This window comes from Kogia breviceps, chromosome 11 (assembly GCF_026419965.1).
Source record: "Kogia breviceps isolate mKogBre1 chromosome 11, mKogBre1 haplotype 1, whole genome shotgun sequence".
Lineage (NCBI taxonomy): Eukaryota > Metazoa > Chordata > Mammalia > Artiodactyla > Physeteridae > Kogia > Kogia breviceps.
Genome location: NC_081320.1, coordinates 21770715 through 21797660, shown reverse-complemented (window position 1 = coordinate 21797660; position 26946 = coordinate 21770715). Strand labels below are relative to the sequence as shown.

At 35.0% G+C, this 26946-nt stretch overlaps 1 protein-coding gene and 1 pseudogene across 2 annotated transcripts in view; one reads left to right on the top strand and one right to left on the bottom strand.

The window, feature by feature from the left end:
* The window catches only part of LRRTM4 (leucine rich repeat transmembrane neuronal 4), an 881514-nt gene that overhangs the window by 66091 nt on the left and 788477 nt on the right, over window positions 1-26946 (bottom strand). The gene's annotated exons all lie outside the window — the stretch shown is intronic.
* LOC131765902 (pleckstrin homology domain-containing family B member 2 pseudogene) lies at window positions 21993-22589 on the top strand (annotated as a pseudogene).

The following is a 26946-nucleotide window of genomic DNA, read 5'->3' as shown; positions in this document are numbered from 1 at the left end:
TATCTCCATATCAGTGCTAAGACCCAGCTCCACTCAACGACCAGCAAGCTACAGTGCTGGACACCCTATCCTAAACAACTAGTAAGACAGGAGCACAGCCCCATCCATTAGCAGAGAGGCTGCCTAAAATCATAATAAGGACACAGACACCCCAAAACACACCACCAGACATGGATCTGCCCACCAGAAAGATGAGATCCAGCCTCATCTACCAGAACACAGGCACTAGTCCTCTCCACTAGGAGACATACACAACCCACTTAACCAAGCTTAGCCAATAGGGACAGACACCAAAAACAACAGGAATTATGAACCTTCAGCCTGCATAAATGAGCCACCAAACACAGTAAGCTAAGCAAAATGAGAAGACAAACAAACACACAGCAGGAGCAAGGTAAAAACCCACCAGACCAAACAAATGAAGAGAAAGTAGCCAGTCTACCTGAAAATGAATTCAAAATAATGATAGTCGAGATGATCCAAAATCTTGGAATTAGAATGGAGAAAATACAAGAAACGTTTAACAAGGACCTAAAATAATTAAAGAGCAAAGAACCAATGATGAACAATACAATAAATGAAATTAAAAATTCTCTAGAAAGAATCAATAGCAGAATAACTGAGGGAGAAGAACGGATAAGTGACTTGGAAGATAAAATAGTAGAAATAACTACTGCAGAGCAGAATAAAGAAAAAAGAATGAAACGATTGAAGTCAGTCTTAGACAACATTAAATGCTACAACATTCAAAATATAAGGGTCCAGAAGAAGAAGGGAAAAGAAAGGGACTGAAAAAATATTTGAAGAGATTATAGTTGAAAAATTCCCTGATATGGGATAGGAAATAGTTAGTCAAGTCCAAGAAGCACAGAGAGTCTCATACAAGATAATCCAAGGAGAAACACACCAAGACACATATTAATCAAAATTTCAATAATTAAATACAAAGAAAAAATATTGAAAACAGCAAAGTAAAAACAACAGAAAACATACAAGGGAATCATCATAAGGCTAACAGCTGATCTTTCAGCAGACACTCTGCAAGCCAGAAGGGAATGGCAGGACATATTTAATGTGATGAAAGAGAAAAACCTACAACCAAGATTACTCAACCCAGCACAGATCTCATAAGATTCGACGGAGAAATTAAAACTTTATACCCAAGCAAAAACTAAGAGAATACAGCACCACCAAACCAGCTTTACAAAAAATGCTAAAGGAACTTCTCTAGGCAATAAACACAGGAGAAGGAAAAGACCTACAAGAACAAACTGGAAACAATTAACTAAATGGTAATAGGAACATACATATGGATAATTACCTTAAATGTAATTGGATTAAATGTTCCAAACAAAAGACATAAACTGGCTGAATATATACAAAAACAAGGCCTGTTTATATGCTGTCTACAAGAGACCCACTTCAGACCTAGGAACAAATACAGACTGAAAGTGAAGGGATGGAAAAACATATTCCATGCAAATGGAAATCAAAAGTAAACAGGGGTAGCAATTCTCATATCAGACAAAATTGACTTTAAAACAAAGACTATTATAAGAGACAAGAAGGACATTACATAATGATCAAGGGATCAATCCACAAAGATGATATAACCATTGTAAATATTTATGCACCCAACATAGGAACACCTCAATACATAAGGCAAATGCTAATAGCCATTAAAGAGTAAGTCAACAGTAACACAATCATAGTAGGAGAATTTAACACCCCACTTGCACCAATGGACTGATCATCCTAAATGAAAATAAATAAGGAAACACAAGCTTTAAATGATACATTAAAAAGGTGAACTTAATTGATATTTATAGGACATTCCATCCCAAAACAACAGAAGACACACTTTCTACTCAAATGTTCATGGACGTTCTCCAGGATAGATAATATCTTGGGTCACAAATCTAGCCATGGTAAATTTAAGAAAATTGAAACCATATCAGGTATCTTTTACAACAACAAAGCTATGAGACCAGATATCCATTACAGGAAAATATCTGTAGAAAGTACAAACACATGGAGGCTAAACAATACACTACTTAATAGCCAAGAGATCACTGAAGAAATCAAAGAGGAAATCAAAAAATACTTAGAAACAAATGACAATGGAGACACAATGACCCAAAACCTATGGGATGCAGCAAAAGCAGTTCTAAGAGGGAAGTTTATAGCAATATAATCCCACCTTAAGAAACAGGAAAAATCTCAAATAAACAACCTAACCTTGCACTTAAAACAATTAGAGAAAGAAGAACAAAAAAAAACCTCAAAGTTAGAAGAAGGAAAGAAATCATAAACATCAGATCAGAAATAAAAAGAAATGAAGGAAATGATAGCAAAGATCAATAAAATTAAAGCTGTTTCTTTGAGAACATAAACAAAATTGATAACCCATTAGCCTGATTCATCAAAAAAAGGGGAGAAGACTCAAATCAATAGATTTAGAAATGAAAAAAGAGGAGTAACAACTGACACTGCAGAAATACAAAGGATCATGAGAAATTACTACAAGCAACTACATGCCAGTAAAATGACCAACCTGGAAGAAATGGACAAATTCTTAGAAAAGCACAACCTTCTGAGGCTGAACCAGGAAGAAATAGAAAATATAAACAGACAAATCTTAAGCACTGAAATTGAGACTGTGATTAAAAATCTTCCAGCAAACAAAAGCCCAGGACCAGATGGCTTTGCAGGCAAATTTTATCAAATATTTAGAGAAGAGCTAACACCTATTCTTTTCAAACTCTTCCAAAATATAACAGAGGGACAAACACTCCTAACCTCATTCCATGAGGCCACCATCACCCTGACACCAAAACCAGACAAAGATGTCACAAAGAAAGAAAACTACAAGCCAATATCACTGATGAACATAGATTCAAAAATCCTCAACTAAATACTGGCAAACATAATGCAACAGCACATTAAAAGGATCATACACCATGATCAAGTTGTATGTATCCAAGGAATGCAAGGATTCTTCAATATACACAAATCAAACAATGTGATAAATCATATTAACAAACTGAAAGTGAAAAACCATATGATCACCTCAATAGATGCAGAAAAAGCTTTTGACATGGTTGTACACCCATTTATGATAAAAATCCTCTAGAAAGTAGGCATAGAGGGGACTTACCTCAACATAATAAAGGCCGTATATGACAAAACCACAGCCAACATCGTCCTCAATTGTGAAAAACTGAAACCATTTTCACTAAGGTCAGGAACAAGACAAGGTTGTCCACTCTCACCACTATTATTCAACATAGGTTTGTGAGGTTTAGCCACAGCAATCAGAGAAGAAAAAGAAATAAAAGGAATCCAAATCAGAAAAGAAGAAGTAAATCTGTTTATACTTTGCACATGAGATGATACTGTACATAGAGAGTCCTAAAGATGTTACCAGAAAACTACTAGAGCTAATCAATGAATTTGGTAAAGTAGTAGGATAAAAAATTAATGCCCAGAAATCTCTTTCATTCTTGTACATAATGATGATACATCTGAAAGAGAAATTAAGGAAACACTCCCATTCACCATTGCAACAAAAATAATAAAACATGTAGGAATAAACTTACCTAAGGAGACAAAAGATCTGTATGTGGAAAAATATAATACACTGATGAAAGAAATTAAAGATGAAAGAAAAAGATGTGGAGATATAGCATGTTTTTGTATTAGAAGAATCAACACTGTGAAAATGACTATACTACCCAAAGCAATTGACAGATTCAGTGCAATCCCTATCAAACTACCAATGGCAATTTTCACAGAACTAGAATAAAGAATTTCACAATTTGCATGGAAACACAAAAGATCCTGAACAGCCAAAGCAATTTTGAGAAAGAAAAATGGAGCTGGGGGGATCAGGCTCCCAGACTTCAGATTATACTACAAAGCTACAGCAATCAAGACAGTATGGTACTGGAACAAAAACAGAAATATAGATCAGTGGAACAGGATAGAAAGCCCAGAGATAAACCCATGCATGTATGGTCACCTTATTTTTGTTAAAGGATGCAAGAATATACTATCAAGAAAAGACAGCCTCTTCAATAAGTGGTGCTAGGAAAACTGGACAGCTACATGGAAAGGAATGAAATTAGAACACAAACACCATACACAAAAATAAGCTCAAAATGGATTAAGAACCTCAATATAAGTCCAGACACTATAAAACTCTTAGAGGGAAACATAGGCAGAACACTCTATGACATAAATCACAGCAAGATACTTTTTGACCCACCTCATAGAGAAATGGAAATAAAACCAAAAATAAACAAATGGTACCTAATGAAACTCAAAAGCTTTTGCACAGCAAAGGAAACCATAAACAAGACAAAAAGACAACCCTCAGAATGGGAGAAAATATTTGCAATTGAAGCAACTGACAAAGGATTAATCTCCAAAATTTACAAACAGCTCATGCAACTCAATAACAAAAAACAAACAACCCAATCCAAAACTGCACAGTAGATCTAAACAGACATTTCTCCAAAGAAGATACACAGTTTGCCAACAAACACATGAAAGAATGCTTAACATCACTAATCATTAGAGAAATGCAAGTCAAAACTACAGTGAGGTATCACCTCACACCAGGCAGAATGACCATCCTTAAAAAATCTACAAACAATAGATGTTGGAGAGGATGTGGAGAAAAGGGAACCCTCTTGCACTGTTTGTGGGAATATAAATTGATGCAGTCACTTTGGAGAACAGTATGGAAGTTCCTTAAAAAACTAAAAAAAGAACTGTCATATGAAGCAGCAATCCCACTCCTGGACATATACCCTGAGAGAACCATAATTCAAAAAGAGTCATGTACCACAATGTTCATTGCAGCTCTATTTACAATAGCCAGGACATGGAATCAACATAAGTTTCCATCAACAGACGAATGGATAAAGAAGATGTGGCACATATATACAATGGAATATTACTCAGCCATAAAAAGATATGAAATTGCATTATTTGAAGTGAAGTGGATGGTCTTAGAATCTGTCATACAGAGTGAAGTAAGTCAGAATGAGGAAAACAAATACCGTATGTGAACACATATATATGGAATCTAAAAAAAAAAAAAAAAAATGTTCTGGAGAACCTAGGGGCAGGGCATGAATAAAGATTCAGAGGTAGAGAATGGACTTGAGACCCCAGAGAGGAGGAAGGGTTGTTGGGATGAAGGGAGAGAGTGGCATGGACTTATATATACTACCAAATGTAAAACTGATAGCTACTGGGAAGCAGCCACATAGCACAAGTTGATCAGCTTGGTGCTTTGTGACCACCTAGAAGGGTGGGATACGGAGTGTGGGAGAGAGACGCAAGAGGGAGGAGATATAAGGATGTATGTATATGTATAGCTGATTCAGTTTGCTATCAAGCAGAAACCAACACACCATTGTAAAGCCATTATACTCCAATAAAGATATTAAAAATTTTTTTTACATAAAATAAAACATTCCTTCTCAACTATTTAATTAAATGCTCCCCTTTGAGAGAGGACAAGAGAAGTGTACAGATCCTTTAAGGAGTTAACAATATCTTACTACATCTATGATGTTGGTATCATGAATGTATGACTGAATTTTCCTTTGTGTTTTCAAAAACAGACCTTACCTCTTTACTTGCAAAAGACACTTTAACTAAGTTAAGCTCATAAGTACACAGTGTCTACTGCATCCTCATAGTAAGTGAAAGCAAATTCATCTTTGAGCTCCCAGATTCTTTTCATTTTGTAGCTGTAGAAGAATGGAATAAATTTACTATGTCTAGTACAAAAATTCTCTGCTCAAGTAACCCCAAAACTAACTTCCACTGGAGATTGGGTACACAGGCTTAATATAAAGTCAAGGAGCAACTGATAGCTGGGATTGAGACAGTTATAGGTTGAGGGTGTCCATATCCATGTGCATGATGCTTGTCGAATGTAGGAAAACCTGGAGGTAGGAAAAGAAGAGAAGCAAGATGCAAGCTAGGTGTGATCATTTGTACTCTTTCTCCAACCCCACAAATATTAGGGTCTTCCCTACCTAAAGTATTCAGTTTAATTCTACATTTGCTTAACTTAATTGGTCATTTTATTTCATAGAGAAGCTGCTCACCTGTGACATCTGAGTTCAAAGAATCTGCACTACAATCTGGTTCTGATCATAGACTGTCATGTGATTGCTTTTTAATTGGGTAGGGCCTCCCCTTACCCTCTGTAATTACACATAAATTTTATTATTTTTTTTTACTGTTTAGTATACTGCTTTGCATAAATCAATTACTAAGTTCATTTTGTTATATAAATGTACATGCAGAACCAGGCTTATGTTTAAATTAATCTGATTTGCTCTTCCATTTTTCTTTGGGTTGTTGATTTTATTAATGTGTCCAGGAAAAGTAAAAACAATGTGTTCTAGTGTTTTAGCAGCTTCTTATTCTTGACTCCCCTAGAGTCCCCTGGACCTCTGCTTTACATTTTAATTCATCAGGATTGTCGACTTCATAGCTTTCATTTATACATTTTGAGGAAATTTATTTTTAGAATAATAGAATCATGGAGAATGAAGAAACATGAATGGCCATTTTGTTTACTCCCTCTTCTTTGGCAGGAATCCAGTGTTCTTGACAGATGGCCAAAGATGAATCGTCCATCCAATTAACCTTAGACTACCAGATGCATATATTGCAGGACTCTGAGCAGTTTTAACCTGACCAATGTGTAATAAAAACCTCCCAGAATAGAAACAAATCTCATAATTTTACATGTCAGAAGCAACAGTAATTTGATTATAAGGGCTAGTATTATTTCATGGGAGAGTCTTGGAGACCCCAGATTCACCTGTGCCCAGGGTCCACATGAAACATTGTTCTTACCATCATCAAAGTATTCACATTTCTATAAACTATATTATCTTATATTTAATTCTAATTTTATCTTTTAATTTTTACCTTCCAGGATTTTTATTTTCTTATTCCTGCCAAGTAATGGGAAAGGAATAATTAATACCAGAAAGAAATTTCAGCCCTGCCTCCCTTTTTGTTGTCTGTTTCTATGTTTAAAATTAGTTGTTTGCATGTGCTTTTGAGAAAGAGAGGGAGAGTGTGTGGGTACATGAATGTGTGTATAAGTGCTCCAGGGAGCATAACTATGGAGTGGAATGGAGAATATTTGCATTTTTTAAATTCTGAAATTGTGTGTTTTAAGATTTTGTGTTCATATTAATATTAGAATCCTTGTTACAAAATTAAAAAATTAAGCTTTGCATTATCAAAAATTCTTAAAAACAATGTTGTTATGAACTAGCACTGAAAAACATAAGAAAAAGAGTGTGTTTATTTAAAAGTAGATAAATTTTTATGTAAACTATTTCTATTTAAGGTAAAGCAAATGTAACAAATATGGTGAAATATACCCAATGTTAATTCTAGTTTGTTTGATTTTTAGATCATAATTTTAGCTGTTACTATATATGTCTGATTCAAAAAATAAAATATAAATATATAAACAAATGCTATAATTCTAGTCATGGTCATCTTTAAAAACAGAGTTTTATGTGGTTACAATTTAGCACAATTGGTTTAAATTACTAGCCAATTATTTATTTTAAGGAGATTTTTATTTATTTTTATAAATTTAGCAATGTTCCACCCCCTGCCTTGTTTAAAGGTGATGTTACTCGTGAAGATTCTTTATTTCTATTTTGTAACTGCAAAACAGTATACCATCGTTAGAAATATAATAAATTGTATGTGCCTCTATGTACATATGAATAAAATATACAATGAATATATCTACAGTGAACACACATACACACAACTATACACACACACATATATAGATAGATAGATATAGATATAGATAGATATATGAATATATATTAAGAATTTCAGGTGGTCTGCAACTACTAAATATTATTTGTAACTTTAGTATTTCTGCCTATGTACTTTCATTTGTGTGTGTGCACAGCGCACAAGCATTCTTTAAAAATAGCCTCTCTACATGGTCTCTGCATCTCTGCTTCTCTGTTCTACACACATTTAAGAATACTTTAACCATTCCTTTGCACTCACTTAAATGGCTCCCTAATGTGTTTTCTGTTTACAATAGCTTTGCTGTGGACCCTCATCTATTTAATTCCGTCCATAGCATATAGAATCCCAAACATAAAATTCATTAGCTAATAAAAAGGAGTATCCTTTGATATCTAATCATTCAGTTTTCAACCTTTGCTATAATGACTTGCAAAATGGAATTCGTGATCCATACTGTAACACTGTTATAACGAATATGTTCATATATCAGTGGAAATGTTGACATCTGAAAGAAAGAATGTTAGTATACTAACACCTTCGTTCAATTCCTCTCATGATATCCTATTGTTGTTACTAACAATTTCCCCATTTTTCCTGAGAATTTAACCCTTAATGTGCCTCAATATTGCATGTACCAAGCACCTGTGGGCACTGTCAACCTGGGCACAATTCAGAGATCATCTTTAGTATCTTTACCATTTTTCTTCATTTTTAAAGAATTTATATGGTGGAGCATGTTTGTTGCATTGCAGAAAACAAATGCAATCTATAGCTGACACAGTATTGTATCTTTGTATTCTACACATAAACATATCCTTTGGGGTTCATTAAATGTTAAATAATTTTAGAATTGGTATCTTAAGAACATTCTATTCTGCAGAAATCCTCACTGGATTTTTATATTGGTGGTTAAAAACAGTTTAAAGATTTGCAGGAAGATGTTTGGGGGTTTGGATACATTTGGAACCCCTTCTTTTCCCTCAGTTTAAAATAATGCAATGCAGGTTACAACTTTCTTAAAACTTGCTCTCCAACACACTGGCAGACACAAATTAGGTTTTGATAGTTATAGATGTCTGTGTTTTACTTTATCTTGTTGCTTTTATTTAGCATGTCTGAGTTTCCTATCACCAATGTAATTGTAAATCATTTGGAAGTTTATCTTAGCCTTCTTTGCATCCGTATTGAGTCTAAAATGTGTTACATGTGAAACAGGCACTTTACTCATATATTCAAGTTGATTAAAGCTTCACACACACACACACACACACACACACACACACACACACTCACGCACATGGTTTCCCTGACCACCACGTGGATTGCTAATCTTATGTTTTCCTATAGTCCATTTTCTAATACATCATTTTAGTTGCATCTTTGAAGTGATTATTTTTTCTACCTTGCTTAACAGGGTAGAGAAGACTAAGAAACTCTTAGATCCTGGATGAAAATTTGTTAAAAGTGAATTAATATTTTTACTTTTTCTATAATGTTTGAATGTTCTCACTGTATATCCAATATATTATATCAAAGATGTTTTAGAATTAATGTATTTTGACATTAGAGACTGAATTTGAAAAAAAATATTCTAATTCCCAAGTCTTGCCATTTTAAATTAACTATAACTCATGGATGAGACAGTGTGATTGATCAAAAGCCAGCTATAACACCTCTAGTGTACTTAAAGATGTCCAAGACAAAGATGACTGCAGGTCTCCAGGTATGACATATGAGGGTTTGATTAGAGTGCAAGATATTGCAATAGGAAACTAGGGAGGATTAGGAAAAGAAAGAGTCAATAAAACATGCTGATTAAGCTAACTCAGTAGGTAAAGAGCCCAGAGGAATTTAGACACCATCAAGTTGTTAATGCTGAGAGAAAAGGGCGGGTGTGGTAAACTAGACACATTTTGATGCTATTAACAACATCCAAAAGTTAGAAAATAGAACATGTTTATTTGGTTGGGAGAGTTATGGTGGGTTATTTCAAGTTTGTGGTGACTGTTAGATATCTAAGTGGAGCTGTGTATGAAATATGGATCTGGAACTTGGGTGAGTAAGCATAGTTGGAAATACAGATTTGGGAGCTGTAAGGCATAGAAATAATGGTTGAAACCAAAAAAGTAAATTAACTCTTCAAGGGAGTGATCACAGAGAGTGAGAAGTTTTATTTTAAAGCTATTAGTTTCCTTTAAAAGAATCCTCTGTGACTTACCCATCCACATCCAAGCAGCAAACTCTGATTGTAATTATGCCATTTGTCTTACAACTTTATATGGATGTTCTAAGTGGGTCAGAGTACTTGAATCCATAAGTTTTTCTATACCCAATATATTTTATCTCAGAATTGGAGAAAAAATTTTAAAAACTTAAAAATAACTTAGCTGTCCTTATATACGATGCACCTTTCAAGTATATGATAGTCTGGTCACTATAAAAACTAGTAAAACTAGTAGAATAAGGTTGATGGTTAACTTTCTCAGTTTAACTATGTATTGGAATATCCACTTATAAAATTTATATTAGTAGCTACATATTATCAATAAACATAATTTTATAATAAATTATAAAATTGATGTTACTAAATACATAATAAAGTTTTAATTGTGTTAGTCTTTAAATTATTTAACTTCATCATAATGATGCTGTAAAACAATTTAAATTATAAAAAATAAAATATTTTCTTTTTAGAGAAAATAAAAAGATAATATTTTGATATCCCTATATTTGAAATATATTGCTCTATTTAATTATAAGTAAACAAAGATAATTTTTGCACTTTTCTATCTTTCTTTTTTCTCTTTTACCCAATGGTATTAAATACCCTTCATATAAGTAGTTTTTAAAGAATGTGTAATACTCCACTGAACAGATAACCATGACATCATTGAAGGCGCTCTTATTTTTGGACTTAAAGGCAATTTCCAAGTATCAGTTACTCTCATTCTTCAATGAGAATATTTGTGTTTAAAATCTGGTTAGTGTTCTCTTTGCATATATTCCTAGAATTAGAATAGTGAGTCAAAGCTTGTAGTTGTACTTAAGGCTCTTGGTCCATATTGTTGCAATCATGTAAGAATTTCAGGTTCTAGGAATGTATGTAACTTTGTTGTAAGTAATTGGATTTTTGCCCGTGGCCTCAAAGAGCAGACTTCTTTAATAGCTGTACAAGGTAGATTTAAGATCAGAGTACAATTAAGAGTCTCTTCATGCATTTCTATTCTGCTTGCTTTTTTTTCTGAGCAATATATCATTCCGTCATAATCATATTCATCATGTCTTTTCTATAATATGTCATTTGACATGGGTATACTTTCTCCATGGTCATTGTCTCAAACTCCTATTCAAAGATTGCTATTCAATTCTGAGCTAGGATTTGTGAGAATATCAAAATATTTAGTTTGTTGGCTTATACACTACTTGCATAGATGGTGCATATATAAAACGTATAGATCTCTTTAGAAAGATAATTCATATATCAAATTCATGAAGAATAGAAGAAACACTATGCATAATGTTACACAGCAATACTTGAATAAAAGTCAAGTGTGTGTAAACAAAGAAAGTTACCAGCTATTACATGGATCAAGTCATTAGCCACTGCAGCTGTTGACCTACAAGTATACCCTAAAAGGAATTTAAGATGAAGCATCCTGTGTTTTGGATACATGGGCCCCTAGATAGACAAAATGGAAGAATTTCAATGACCCTCAGATTCTTGCATCTTTTAATATATAGATAAGCACTAAAATCATTAACTGAGATATCTGATCCACATGACTAGCAGTAACATTTTACCAAGATGTATGCTTGATAACATGTATTTCTTACCTGAAAAAAAAAAAAATTATATATATCCAGGATGTTTCCCTACCTCTGTGGAGCAGTTTCTTAGCACTCCCCTAGAGGCTGTCTCCTGGGCTATAGTCCTCATTAAGTCTCCAAATAAAACTGAAATTCACAGCTCTCACATTGTACGTTTTTATTTCAGTAAACATGAGTGATTTCAAAGACCAACGTCACTACTAGACCATGACCAATAAAAGGTTCTTTTGGAAGACCAAAAAGTTCTGATCTTCCCTTTATATGTGGAAAAGTTAATAATAGAAAGAAAACACATCAGTTCCATGATTAAATACCGTGTTTTATAAGAAATATATATTTGGTCATTCAGATATGTTTGGTCTTTGTCCACAGTTCCTGGATCTCAGGTCCCAAAACCCTTGAAATTTCCTGAGTGATAAAAATAATGGGAGTATCTTTTGTCATAATATTTGGTCTCTTGTCATCACTTCCTGAAATTGCTTCAGAGCCATAAATGTAAAATGGATGTCTTATTATTCATAACACACAACAACTGGGTTTATCTTAATAAAGGGACTTTTGGAAGGCATGTGATGATGGGAGACTGTTTGCCAAGGGAACCATGAATAGACAGCTGGAGCTTTCAGTCCCACCTCCTGACCTTCTGGGAGGGGAGAGAGGCTGGAGATCGAGTTCAGTCCCCAATTGCCATTAAATTAATCAACAAAGCTTGTAATGAAACCTCCATAAAACCCCAAAAGAGAGAGTTCTGGAGAGCTTCCAGGTTGATGAACAAGTGGAGATGTAGAGAGAATGGAGCATTCAGAGGGCGTGGAAGCTCTGTTCTCTCCATACTTTGCCCTAGGCCTCTTTTCTATCTGGCCTTTCTGGAGTTATATCCTTCTATAATAAACCAATCTTCTAAAAAGTAAAACAAATTCTCTGAGCTCTGTGAACTGCTCTAGAAAATTAATTAAACCCAAAGTGAGGGTCATTGGGACATCCAATCAATAGCAGGCCAGTCAAGTGACAACCTGGAATTGTGACTGGTGTCTGAAATGGAGAGGGGAGGTAGTCTTGTGGGACTGAGTCATTACCTGTGGAATCTGTCATTATTTCTGGGTCGATAGTGTCAGAACTGAGTTGAATTATAAGACAGCTAGCTGGTGTCTGAGCATTGCTTATTGATATGGGGGAGAACTCCTCACCTCCATTTTGGAATTGGGTGATCAAAACTTTTACTATTTCAATGTTTAGTAAACTAGATGGTTTTTGGGAACTAATAATATCAGGATCCTTATAGTCTAACTCTGGTCTTATGTACATATTTCCTCAAGAGTAATCATCCCTATGGTAACATTATAAGCAGGATGTAAGAGACAAGTAATTGTTTAACTTAGCTTAAAGGAATCAAAATATCTGAATATTAATCCTTCCTTGTCACTAATTTATTAGATATGTGACTTTGGTAGAACTACATAACTTTTCTGAGCCTCAGTTTCAATGTTTCAAAGACTCTTGGCATACTGCAATTGCTCAATAAATATTAGCTTTCTTCTTTCTTGTTTTGTTAATGTCTTTGATTATGCCCATGCCAACATTTGCAAGCACCTACTCCAGGGCATTCTTCATGCCTTTCCTGTCTTCTTTCTCATTTTCATTTTCTTCCATACATCTTTCCAACAGGTCTCCCTTGTCTTGTCCTTTTGTTCCATCTTTAGTTGTAAAGACATGATAATGATACTATTGATAATTAACAGTTAATGAACAGTTAATATACACTAGAGACTGTGCTAAATGCTTTACATTCATGTCATTTAATTCTAATAACCCCATATGGTAAGATCTATTGTTACCCAAGCTTATTCTCTTATTCCATTAATCTCATAGAGGGAAAAAATGTTCAGAAATAAGTACTGTCTTCAATGTTACACAGCTGGTAAGTAACACAGCTGGGATTCAAATCCATATGTGGTCAGAATCCAAGATCTTACGCAATTCAGCATAGAATGTGTTTCACAAAGTCTAAGGAGGTGGAGAGAAAGATGTAACTAAAGTTTATATTTGGCCATTAGTTGTTAAGATTGGTCCCATAAAAGTTTTAATTTGTCTTTCCCTTCTGTTCCAAGAACATTTTAATATTAAGTTATATACAGTAAATAAAAATAATATATAATGGCATGAAATTAGAGGATTTTCCCCGTGTTGTATACAAGCAGGTGAAATGTTAGGATGGGATCATTCTGTCACCCTAGAAGTTAAGAATGAAGATAGAAGCAAAAATTTGGGGATGTTTAAGCATTTTACTATTACTTAAATTTACATTCTCAAAAGTGTCTTAAACATCAACTACATAATATACCAGAGATGCTTAATTGCATTTATCATTCAATTTATATTACTGTAAGAAATTATTTTGGTTGAGTTATCCAGAAGCATATTTTCAACTTGTTTTCTCTGCACAATATTTATAGTAGTTGTTTTTTTTTACTTGTTAAGATTGTAATTAGTTTATATAAGAAGGCTTTCTGCAGTGTTTAATGTATACCCCTAAATCAAGAAGAATAACTCACTGAGTAGGAACAAATAATGTAACAATTTCAGACTCTATCCTACTGTTCTTCATGACAGTGTAAAAATTTTCAGCTCGTGGAAACCACTTCTAATTTTGTAACCTCAAGTGCTTTAGCAAATTAGTTTTAGAATCCATTTCCCATTTCCCCACCCAACCTCTATTGAAGTAGAGAGTGGCATTTTGCTTCTCATTCTACTTGAAACTGCTATTAACACTTACCAAGTTCTGAAATGTTATAGTCAGTTTATTCTCTGAATCACACCTCCAATTACATCTAGAAATGTATGAAAATACGTTCTAAGTAACAGATGTTATTTTAATAAAAAATGATATTCTTGAATTGATAATGACATGGGAGGTGTTAACAAGAGCTCATTGATAGACTTAAAGGGCTAAGTAACCCAAATATCACTTTTAAATTTGATCTGGGAACATTTCAGCAATTTATGCTGGATTTAATTATCAATTATTTCAGGACACCTACTTTTTGTTCTGCAAAAAAACCCATCCATCCAATTTGTTTTAGCTTACATAATTATTTTGTTTTTAACCCAGAACAATACTAGCAATGAAGTATATAACATCCATTACTCAATTAAAAAAGAAAGGGAATCTGGATGCCCATTATGGGAGCCAGTTCACCTCAAGTCCTCTGTAGTGTAAATATTCTGCATTAAACTATTTTTGTAGCATTTTTCCTAAGGACATTTACTATAATATAGAGTTAATTATGAAACTGTTAAAAGATAAAAGTAAATTAAGAGTCAGTGTGAGGAAAATAAGAAGTGCTCTCCCAAATAATTGTTGACAACAGATGGAGAGTCAATGAAGTAGAGAGATACAGATATTTCATCCTCAAATGACAATTTCTAAAAGGGAAGTTCTCTAAGTACAAACACAAGATTGCATTAACAGTTCTAACCAGATCTCAGAGAAAGTAAGACTCACAGAAGACAGGAAAATAATTCTTAATTAACTTTTTTATAAGTAAAAATATTTTACTGTCCCTAAATCCTCAAATGGTAATCTTAAATTAATAAGACAGCTGTGAACTATTTTTACTGTACAATTACTTGATAATTTACAAAGAGTATCCATTTTCCTTATAATAGTTATATTTTCTAATATATTAAGCCTCGATTGCACATCAAACCTTCCTAATAGATCATTTTGATCCTGTCATTTTCAATTAATCATGCCTGTTTGCTGGTGATGTTTATCCTGGAAAACTGTCATAAAAATATTATTCTAACACAATATTTCCTACATCATAGACTAGATTATTTCTTCTATTATTAATACTAGAAAGTACATATTTGCATATATCATATAACTAAATTCTTTATCAAATAGTTTATTATGCTTATAAATATATTTGAATAATTCAAGTAATTTCTAAATAAAATTTTATTTTTTAATTGCTGAATCTTGTAAAACTACACAAAGAGGTATTTGTTCCATCGGTATGAGTAGTAATCTCAATGTCAGTGTCACACTATGAAATTCTTGTTTTATCAGTTGGTTCTGGAATTCTGAATTTTTCTTTTATTCACTTAGTAAGAATTATTGAGTGTCTACTATATGCCAGGAACTGAGCCTGGCCTTGAGGACACAATACTAAATAACAGAGACTCACCTGCTGTCCAAATATTTCTTCTATTCCTGAAGGACCCTCCTTTAACTTTGCTTTTTAGGTTATGATAATGGTGGTCTTTTGAATATCATCAATAGTGAAAAAGGATTGTTTTCCCTTTGAAAGTGAATTTCTTAGTAAGGAGGGTTATGGGACCAAGACAAAGTGGGCTAAAAGCCATTTGTTATTTTAAATTAAGTTTAGTGAAATGCAGAATGCTCACGTTGTCATTGTTCCTTTTTTTCAAAATCATAATTTAAACAAAATACAGTGGGAGCAAAACAGTTTCTGAGGGAAATTGCAAAAATAACACCAAAATTGTTTGAGCAAGGGTATATTCCACAAATGCAGCCTTCACAGCTAGTAAAAGAGCTTTCCTTTCCTTTTCTTGCATCTTTCAGAACACAGTCTGGGCATCCAGCAAATGCTTAGGTGTACTTGTTGGAATGTTCACCATCACCTGACAAGGTCATAGAATGATAACTGTGAATATCAAAATTTTATCTGCTGGTCCTCACGTACAGACAGGATCATAAAACAAAACAAAAACAAAATAAAAAAACAAAAACAAAAAACAAAACAAAAACCAATTGGTTGGGTTTTTGCAGATGTCCTGCATATATGTAGTTTTCTATTTCCCATGGTAACAGGTAAAAAAAACAAAAAAGAGACGATGGAGTTGGTATTGATAACTGGATTCTTGTTTCTGGTCATAAATTTGCCATCTCATTGACCATAAATCCAGGAAAATGTCACTTTCAATTTACTGCTTTTAAAAGGCCTTTGTAACACTGGGGTGTGATGGGAATTCATTACAATGAAGTACTTTGAAATCTTCAACTTTTAAATACCATGCAAGTCCAATGATTATTAATATTCAAGGCACACAATGCCAGTCAAAATATAGAAAGTTCAGAGCAGTTTGGTAACCTGGAAAACAGGGAAATGAAAAGTGTACTGTGTACATATGATAAAAAAGCATTCAATATAAAAAAGACAAATGTCCAATACAAAAATGTAAAAAGTGTGTAAACATTCATGAGACAAATGAAATAACCAATAAAATATCAAATATCCAACCATACTATTAACCAAAGACACACAACTTAAAACAAGAGATATTATTTTCATATATCAAATGGGCAAACATTTAAAAGGATGTCAGTGAGACTGTGAAAAAAATGGGCTCACACATACACTGCTCATAGGAGGCAAAACTTTGACATTTGTTATTAAAAATTGAGCATTAATTATCGTTAAAAATGTATTTGGAATTTAGCTTCAACTATTTAACACTTCTCCTTCCCATATTTCATTTGAAATAATATCAAAATAAGGAAAAATCTGGATTAGTGAAAAATTAAAATCGGGAGGAAATTGGCCCTCTCATTTCTTATGAGTGACATGTGATTAGGGTAAATCTTTATGAAATCTATCTATATTAAGGGAGACTAGTTACTTTTTATAAATATATACTTGGAGTTAGCTGTCACTTCTATGGATTCAGATGCAGAGAGAAATTTCCTCTGCTTATAAATGGTCCATAGGGCTCAAAGTTGTGATCTAAAATATGTGAAAAAATTTATACATTGCCATTCTTTTTGTTTTTTCCGTCAACAACTACAACACCATAGTGTGGTTTTGCTTATCATTTCCGAGTGACAAACATGTAATAGTCATCTTTTGGGGGGACACAAATAGGTAAATATGAGTGAGGAAGAAGTGAGAGCAATGGGTCTGAATAGGGAGAAGAGAGAACACAAAGGAGGAATCCAAAGATGGTCAGAGTGTGAATTACAGTTTTTCCAGTCTCAATTTAATTTTTGTATTTGCCTTTGATGACTTTTTGATGACTTAGATTTAATGCATATTCCCAAAATCTAAAATTGTATTATAAAAATATCTTATTAAAAAGAATATATATATATTTCTTACCTCATTTAATCCCCAACCCCCCTTTCGGGTGAGGCTTTTAACTTCATTTTACAGAGAAGAAGAATGAAGCCATACAGAAGTAAGAGGAAAAATAAGGCCTAAAATCACGTTCTTATTAATGGATAATTGGAAATATCCATGTTGACTGGATATTTGATGATAATAAATTATTTTAAATTTTACATCTAATACTGATGTTTTGGTTAAGTTAATGATTTCTCATTTTTGAAATTACATACTGAAATATTAACATATGAAATGATAAGATTTCTCAGATACATTCAAAAAAATTTGAAGGATGAAGGTTGGAAGGGGGTGAGGCTAGGCTAGGTCCGGCCAAGGTTGATGTTAGCTAAATTCAGGTGGTAGGTAGATGGGAATTTTTCATGCAAAACTATTTATGCATATGTTCAAAAGTATCCATTATGAAAGTTAAAACAATATCAATACTAAATATTTCCATCTCCAAACCCCATGCTTTAAAACACACACAGTATTTCTTTATTAATATTTACTTGAAAAGTAATCACCATTTCTGTTTCTCTCCTTGTTTTTTGTTCCATCTTTATGTCAGCAAAAGTTGAATTAAATTATTTCTTTATCTATTACTATATAATTTAGTTTTTAACTAAAGTTTCACAAATAAGCAAAGAAACAAACAAACCATGTATCATCTCCAATAATGTTGTTTAGAATTGGTGAGTCCCAGGCTAAAAGTATGTTACCATTATTCCTATTGACAAGGAGGGTTAAACTGTTTTAGAAAAAAGATTATTTGATTATAATGTCTCTTAACCTCCACTTCTAAAGTCATTGAACATCTTACTTAGTGATGGATCACTGTTGTGTAAAGGTTTTAACGAGAAAATCTGGTAGAATGCTACCAAACCCATACAACATTGTGTAGTTGGATTTCAGACTAGAGGTTGCTTAGTCATTTTTTAAAATCGAATATATTCCCTTCATTTGGAGAAATGACAATGGGATTCTTTTGTCACCAATTAAAAGGCAGTGGTATGGGCTTCCCTGGTGGCGCAGTGGTTGAGAGTCTGCCTGCCGATGCAGAGGACACGGGTTCGTGCCCCGGTCCGGGAAGATCCCACATGCCCCGGAGCGGCTGGGCCCGTGAGCCATGGCCGCTGCGCCTGCACATCCGGAGCCTGTGTTCCACAACGGAGAGACCACAACAGTGAGAGGCCCGTGTACCACAAAGTATATATATGAGGATGGGACTCCTTGTTTAAACGTTTTCTGCCTACTTTTTCTTATCTATATAGTATGCCTACTTTTTCTTATCTATATAGTAAGGATAAGAATAATACTGACACTATAGATAAAATATTACATGTAAATTGATTAGGGCAGGTCCAGGGCAAAAGTAAGCATTCAGTCAGGTTTTTTTTTTTTTTTTTTTTTTTTTTTTTTTTTTTTTTTTTTTTTTGTGCTAGGTGGGCCTCTCACTGTTGTGGCCTCTCGCGCTGCGGAGCACAGGATCCGGACACGCAGGCTCAGCGGCCATGGCTAACGGGCCCAGCCACTCCGCGGCATGTGGGATCCTCCCAGACTTGGGCATGAACCCGTGTCCCCCGCATCGGCAGGCGGACTCTCAATCACTGCGCCACCAGGGAAGCCCCAGTCAGTCTTAATTGTTATATCTCTGTCTTTTTCACAAACACACACACACACACACACACACACACACACACAACACTCAAAAACGGCAGTGGTAAAGCATAGGGAAAGACATGCTGGCAGGGTTTGCTTTAAGCAGAGGTATGGTGAGTTTGCAATTGTGAATTCATTTTAGTGATGCAAGTGAGAATCCCGGCCCCCAAATCTATAACTTCGGCTTCTCTATTATAGTCTGTTCTGATGTCAGAGAATTAAAGATTTGTGATTTATAAAATAAAAGTCTGAATGTGGAAAAACCTGACTGTAAATAAATTAAAATACAATCAAGGTGATAAAACCAATGCATATAAGACAATTGAAAAACCACAATAAATAAGAAATTAAAGTGTATGTAACAAAATAAAAAGCACAGGGTCTACTGTGGACAGTAATGTGAGTGGCAGCTCCCTGGAGACGTGTGAAGAAGAATCCTCCCCAGGAGGCAGGTCTCAACTGGAAGCTGTAGATGGACCGTGGGATCAGGTCACACCAGCAAATGCACTGAGGTGGAAGTGAGAAAAGGACACTAAAAGATGCATTCCTTAGTATGCAGGCATTTTTCAATAAAATTCAAGTACTATCTGGGGAGCTTAGATGAACTTTTTTCAGTCTTTTTATCTCAAAACTGAAACAGCTATTTATAAAGTTGTCTATGTGACAGCATTCTCCACATGAACAGTGCAGAAACAACTGGAGTTTTGATAAGGAAATAGGACAGAAAAACTCTTAAATATGATTGGGGTTCAGTGCTCTACTGCAGGAGGACATCTCAGAAGCTAGGCATCATGGGAGGCACTGGGAATTTGGAAGAAAGCTGATAAGGCAGTGAGGTAATTCCCAAACTGGGCAATTGCAGAGACCAGAGTGATATGAGTGAGGTACATAGGGGGCAAAATTTAAGGTTGCAATCATTTTCAGGGACTGACCCCACACTTGTACCACCCTGATGAGGACTTCCTTAATATGTGTACCCTAGGTGCCTTCCTCCCTTCTGCTTGTCCTGATCCACATACCATTAAAAAATGTCAACTAGAATAACATTCTACTCAAAACTAAGGCTATGTGTTCTGTATAATTGTATTTGTACAGATTTTATCCGATTTTCTCCCTCTCTCTCTCTCTCTCTGTCACCTATCTCTCTTTATCTATTATCTATCTATCTATCTATCTATCTATCTATCTATCTATCTATCTATCTTTCATCTATATATCTGTTGACAGGAAAACCATTCAATAATGCTATACTAATTCAGCACAGAAAAAAAGAGAAACACTTTTAATTACAGATATTTCTGGATAATTAGAATATTTAGTTGGTTTGCCTGCTCTGTACTGTTAGATTCAAATACTAATAAATATTTTCACTTTTTCCTCAACTATATACTAAGAATAGCTTTGTTTGTTGGAAACACATAATTGGATTTACCTAGAAACCTTCCTGAATTTAACACACTGTTTAGTAGGTGAAAGATAAAGATTTGTAAAAAAGTAAAATTTGAGCTAGATTTTGAAGGACAAATGGACAACTACTTATTAGATCAGTGCTTTCCAGTTAGACCAGATATCAAGAACCAATTAGGAACATTTTATTTTAAGTGGAGTCCTTAAAAAGGTATAAATAAATTCTTATTTTCATGACAGATGTATCAGGGAGAGATTGTAAGTTTTGTAAAATAATATGCTTGAACTTCTATCCATCTATCACCTCACTCCCAACGTACTTGTGCCTCCTTGCCAACACAAACAGTTTGTATTGAAAATTCTACTGCACTTAATATGTTTTCTTTGGAATAAGCTCTCCATCAAAAAGATGCTTTCTGTAACAATGACCACAAATTTAATATTAGGGAGATTTTTATAATAGTACTTAAAATTCTAAAATAAATACTGCTTTCATTTTATAGTTTCCACAGGAAAGTAACTTTCCTGTTCTTCATCATCTCTTCTGCAGCACCCTGCCTCCATTTTTAATATAGATTTTCTCCCAATTCTCCCAAAGGTATTTATCAATGCCTTTCTATGTTTATGAAAGGTGTATGGCCAGCAGGATAGGTTGAGTTTCTATAAAAATTATTTTAATTTTATTATTTTCTAAGTTACTTTTATAAAATAAAATTCTGTTTGAAAGAGAAAAGAAAAAATGTCATTGGCTTAATTAAAAGGGAGAATAAACTCATTTATTTTAATATTCTGTTTCATACATATTTGTAAATATTCTACATTTGCACAATTTTGTTTATCTTTATTAAGTACTTTATAAGAAAATTTATTGATTATGCATATTAACTTTTGTCAATTTCAGAATTAGATACCCATTCGATTTTTAATGGAATTTCATAAAAACTTTAAGTTAATTTATTTTAAAAATTGACATCTGGGGCTTGAGGCAGTCGGAGCCGAGGAGCTGGGCAGCGTCCTTGCGCTCCTGCCCTGCTTCGGTGTGCGGCTGTGGCCGGAGGCTTTGCAGGTGAAAATACAGCGTCTGTGAAGAGGGGATGGTTGCTGAGACAGAGTACTATTTTGAAGTGCTGGAAGAAAAATTGGTTTGACCTGTGGTCAGATGGTCACCTGATCTATTATGATGACCAAACTCGGCAGAGTGTAGAGGATAAGGTCCACATGCCAGTGGACTGCATCAACTTCTACATGGGACATGAATGTCAGGACATTCGGCCTCCAGATGGGAAGCAAAAAGACCGTCTGCTGCAGATTGTTTGCCTAAATGGGGAAACCATCAGTCTTTGTGCAGAAAGCACAGATGATTGTTTGGCCTGGAAATTTACACTTCAGGATTCCAGGACAAACACAGCTTATGTTGGCTCTGAAGTCATGTATGATAAGACTGCCTTGGCTTCCTCCCCACCTCCTTACACAGCCTATGCTGCACCAACCTCTGAGGCATATGGCTATGGTCCATACAGTGGTGCATACCCTCCAGGAACTCAAGTTGTCTATGCTGCAAATGGGCAGGCTTATGCTGTACCCTACCAGTACCCGTATGCCGGACTTTACGGACAGCAGCCTGCCAACCAAGTCATCATTTGTGAGCGATATCGAGACAATGACTATGACCTGGCGCTGGACATGCGGGCTGGAGCAGCCACAGGCATGGCCTTGGGATCTCCGTTCTGGGTCTTCTAGAGTCCTTGGAACTTAGATGTGCATAGCTTCTGATACCCTGGGTGCAATAATATAATTTGCAGGGTATTTCTCTTCGTTATAAATGTTTTTAATAATAGTTTTAGTAATTCCTTTGAAAGTAGTGACATCATACTTATAACTAATCCATATAAGTACCACAGAGAAGGCTTTGGACTGCTGTTTAGCTAAAATGTAGACTATTTGGGGATACTGGCTCATTCTAGGAGTTTTTTTATGGAACTCTCAGAATACCTTATTTGAACACACCTGTTTGTAAAGGCCATTTTCTTTTCAGAATTAGGTCTTAATGCTTAAGGAAAAATGTATTTCACTGTTATGCTAGTAACATGGCGATGTATGAGTGAGTGAGTGATTGTGGCAAGAACTGCAGCTGTTTTGGTTTAATGTCAGACTTTGAAACCTCAGACCAGAACTGGTTGCACATTACTTCAGGAAGTGTAGGATGGAACCTTCCTGAGGCAGCCGTGTGATATCCCCACAGACTCTGGGGCTCTGCAGACTTTCAGCAAAGCTGACTCCTCAGGATGATAGGCAGGATGGCAGATCTCCCCCTTTAAAATGATGCTTTTTCATTTTATTCTTACTAGTTTGTTTTTGGTAGTGATCCTTGGAAAACATCCCAAATTAGGAGTAGACTTGAGTCTCAGCGTTTTAGGGCTTTATCATTTAAAACTTGAACAAGGAAAAACAATTACAAACAAGTGTGTGGAGGTAGATTTGCTTTATTCAGAGGCATCATGTTTTTAGTGTTTGCTTTGAGTTTTTATTGCCACTTCAGCCTACTTATAGCTTCTTTTTCTACTTGTTGAGAAACTAATATTAAGAGAATGGTGAGGAAAGTGGAATGAGAGCCATAGTTACAGTATTACTGTTTCAGGGGATTGGGCTGTACTGAGGATCCTCTTTTCCACCCTTCTGAAGGCTGTTAAAGAGCCCATTTCCTGTCCTGTGCAGGACTGGGTCTCTGTGGCTATCCCTGAGCACTGGGGTGACTGGATCCCTGGTGGTGGCATGGTGGGGGAGAGTCAGATTACAGATAGGAATTGCAGCCTAAGGACATGAATGACCTGGGCAAGGTATTACCCCACCTGACCAGGACACTAGCCTTGTTTTTATTCTTCACTCAAATGTCACAGAGAAGCTTAAACCATTTAATTTGAGCCCCAACTATGTGTGAAGCTCTGGAAAACTGAGAGTCATGCATTTTTGTTATTTCTTATTTCTTTATTTATGTAACTTTTAAAATTTCAATTATTCCAGTTTTCTGTCCTGTGTGCTTTAAAAAATTTACTTTTTACAAAGGCAGTTTAGCACATTGAAGGTCTCTGCCCCTATACTCCATGTGGACCTATTTTCCATAAAATACACTCATAGTAGCACAAATTCTGTTTTTATCCTATGTGACCAGTTACATACATAGTCATTTGTTTCACTTATCCACCCACTCCATCTCTAAGGCAGACTTAAATAGATCTATCTCCATATGAAACCATATGCCAAATGAACTTTGTGGTGACCACAGTTCTGTTTTCCTAACCAATTCTATTGCACTTGTTGACACTGGAGAGTTTGCTTACAGCTGAAAAGAAGTATACTTTGCTGTCATCTCTTTGGATGTTTGACATGGTGGAAAGTTGCCAGATGTGATGTGTGACAACACTTTTTTTTCTTAACATCTTTATTGGAGTATAATTGTTTCATAATGGTGTGTTAGTTTCTGCTTTATAACAAAGTAAATCAGTTATACATATACATATGTTCCCATATCTCTTCCCTCTTGCATCTCCCTCCCTCCCACCTTCCCTACCCCACCCCTCTAGGTGGTCACAAACCACCGAGCTGATCTCCCTGTGCTATGCAACTGCTTCCTACTAGCTATCTACACTGGTTTTGATGGTTAAAAGTGTTGCTTTAGTTACTTTACATTGTATGTAATAAGAATGGTTTTGTTCAGATAGTAATCATTATTTGAACTGTATGCTTTACTTACAAAATACTAAACTCAGTTTTTAATGTTGCATTGGGGTATTAATTTTGAACCTGGAGTTACTGGAACCACAGATACTGAGTTATGTCAGTGAAATGCCTTTGAAGCACATGGTCTACCTGTGTTCCCCTGGCTTCCCTCTGACAGAAGGAGGAGAGCTATGGACTGAAGTTTGGGCACATGTGTGCCCCCCAATCTCCAGTCCCTGTCTCCAGTGGGGCCAGCCCCACTGGGCAACTATAGTTGAGTCTTGAAGTTCACTGTCAGTAGTGACTTGATCCTGAGAGGAAATACATACTCAGTATAAAGATGGGCTGAGATTCTTCATTTCCCTGGCCCCAACTCTCGTAGATGCCAACACTTCGGTAATCCTAAATCAAGAAGTTAGGTGAGTTGGAAAGAACTTGTTCAGGTTTAGTCAGTATTTTGCTTCCATGTGTACTTTTAACTAGTTGGCTGTTGACATTGCACACATGCCAGTCTGCTTGTTTCTTAGCTCTGTTCTTTTAGTTCCTTGAGTTAACTTCAGGGTCTTAGATGTAAAGAGAAGGGAGAAACCCGTGGTTGTGTTTCAGATCATCTTCATGAAACGGGCCAGACCGGGATGCAAGATATGGATCATGGGAGAAGTTCCTGCCATTGAGACAGAATGACCCACATTTATTCTCTACATTGTGATACTGTGTGATCTTTCTTTCTCCTTCCCAAGTTTATGTAGACACTGGCATGGGATGCAGTTCCATTTTTTTCCCCTAGGGTTGATCTTTTTTTTTGATTGCTTGCCTGTCTCTAGTATTCTGTTGTGTCCTCAGAACCTATTTTTCCCTGTATATGCAAATTGTGTGTTTATAAGTGATAATGTTAATACATTAAATGATTGTTAACCTTAAATCATAAAAAAAATTGACATCTAAAATTCTCATATCTCAGTAGAAGTAAAAGTCCTTATAAAGGCATTCACTCATCCAGTTGCCCATTCAACAGCAAACATGCTCCCTCTGGAGCATTCATACAAGGCCATAGGTTCCAACGCTTGATAAAGAATTGGTCACCAATCTCAAACAGCTCAAGAAGAGACAGACATTTAAACAAGTAAAATAATAAACAATTCCTGATCAGTAAAATATGGAGTGTAGCAGGTGTGTTACAGTGGTGGTCCTGGATCTGAAGAACAGTTGTTATTTGAATGGGTTGTGAAAGATTTTATGTAGTGGAATATAACTGAGTTTGTGAGCTAGGCTAATTCATAGAGGTTGAGGTCAAGGGTGAACACAGTGGGTGATAAAATGTGTAAAGAGATCTCCATTGCTAAGTCAAAAAGACATGGAATAACATGTAGCATTAAGGGATTTTGTTAGAGATTAATGCTACAGGTATGCCATTCTAGATGATGAGGTTGGAAAGGGGAAAAAAAGGACCTATTCATGGGTGAGACTTTATGAAATTTTTGAGAAATACAAAGATAGATCTATTCAGACACGGAGATGTACTGGCCAATGAAGCAAGAATAAAAGCAGGGCTGAATCTTAGAAAAAATTCAATGCTGGCAGTTTTCCAGAGACCTCATTTATATATTTTTCCTTTTGATTCTTTTTTCTATTCTTTCTTTTCTTTTTTTTTTTTTTGAGTGGATATATGAGTGACTTTTTCTCCTACTATATTTTGATTTCTTATTGCTGTATACATATTGATGCTGTATGTGAACAATAAAACTTTTTTTGAGGTTTTAATTTTTATTGGAGTATAGTTGCTTTACAGTGTTGTGTTAGTTTCTACTGTAAGCAAAGTGAATCTGCTATACATAGACATATATACCCTCTTTTTTGTATTTCCTTCCCATTTAGGTCACCACAGAGCACTGAGTAGAGTTCCCTGTGTTATACAGTAGGTTCTCATTAGTTACCTATTTTATACTTAGTATCAATATTGTATATATGTCAATCCCAAACTCCCAATTCATTGCATCCCCCCTTTCCCCCACACTGTTCTCCATAGTGGCTGCACCAAATTAAATTCTGACAAACAGTGCAAGATGGTTCCCTTTTCTCCACATTCTCAACAACACTTTTTATTTGTTGCAAGTTTTAAATAATTGCTATTCTGACAGGCATGAGGTGATACCTCATTGTGGTTTAGATATGCATTTCCCTGATGACTAGTGATGTTGAGTATCTTCTCAAGTGCATGTTGGCCATCTGTATGTCTTCTTTACACAAATATCCATTCAAGTCTTCTGCCCATTTTTAAATCAGTTTTTTTTTTTGATGTTGAGTTGTATGAATTATTTATATATTTTGGATATTCACCCCTTATCAAACATATCATTTGTAAATATCCCCTCCTATTTAA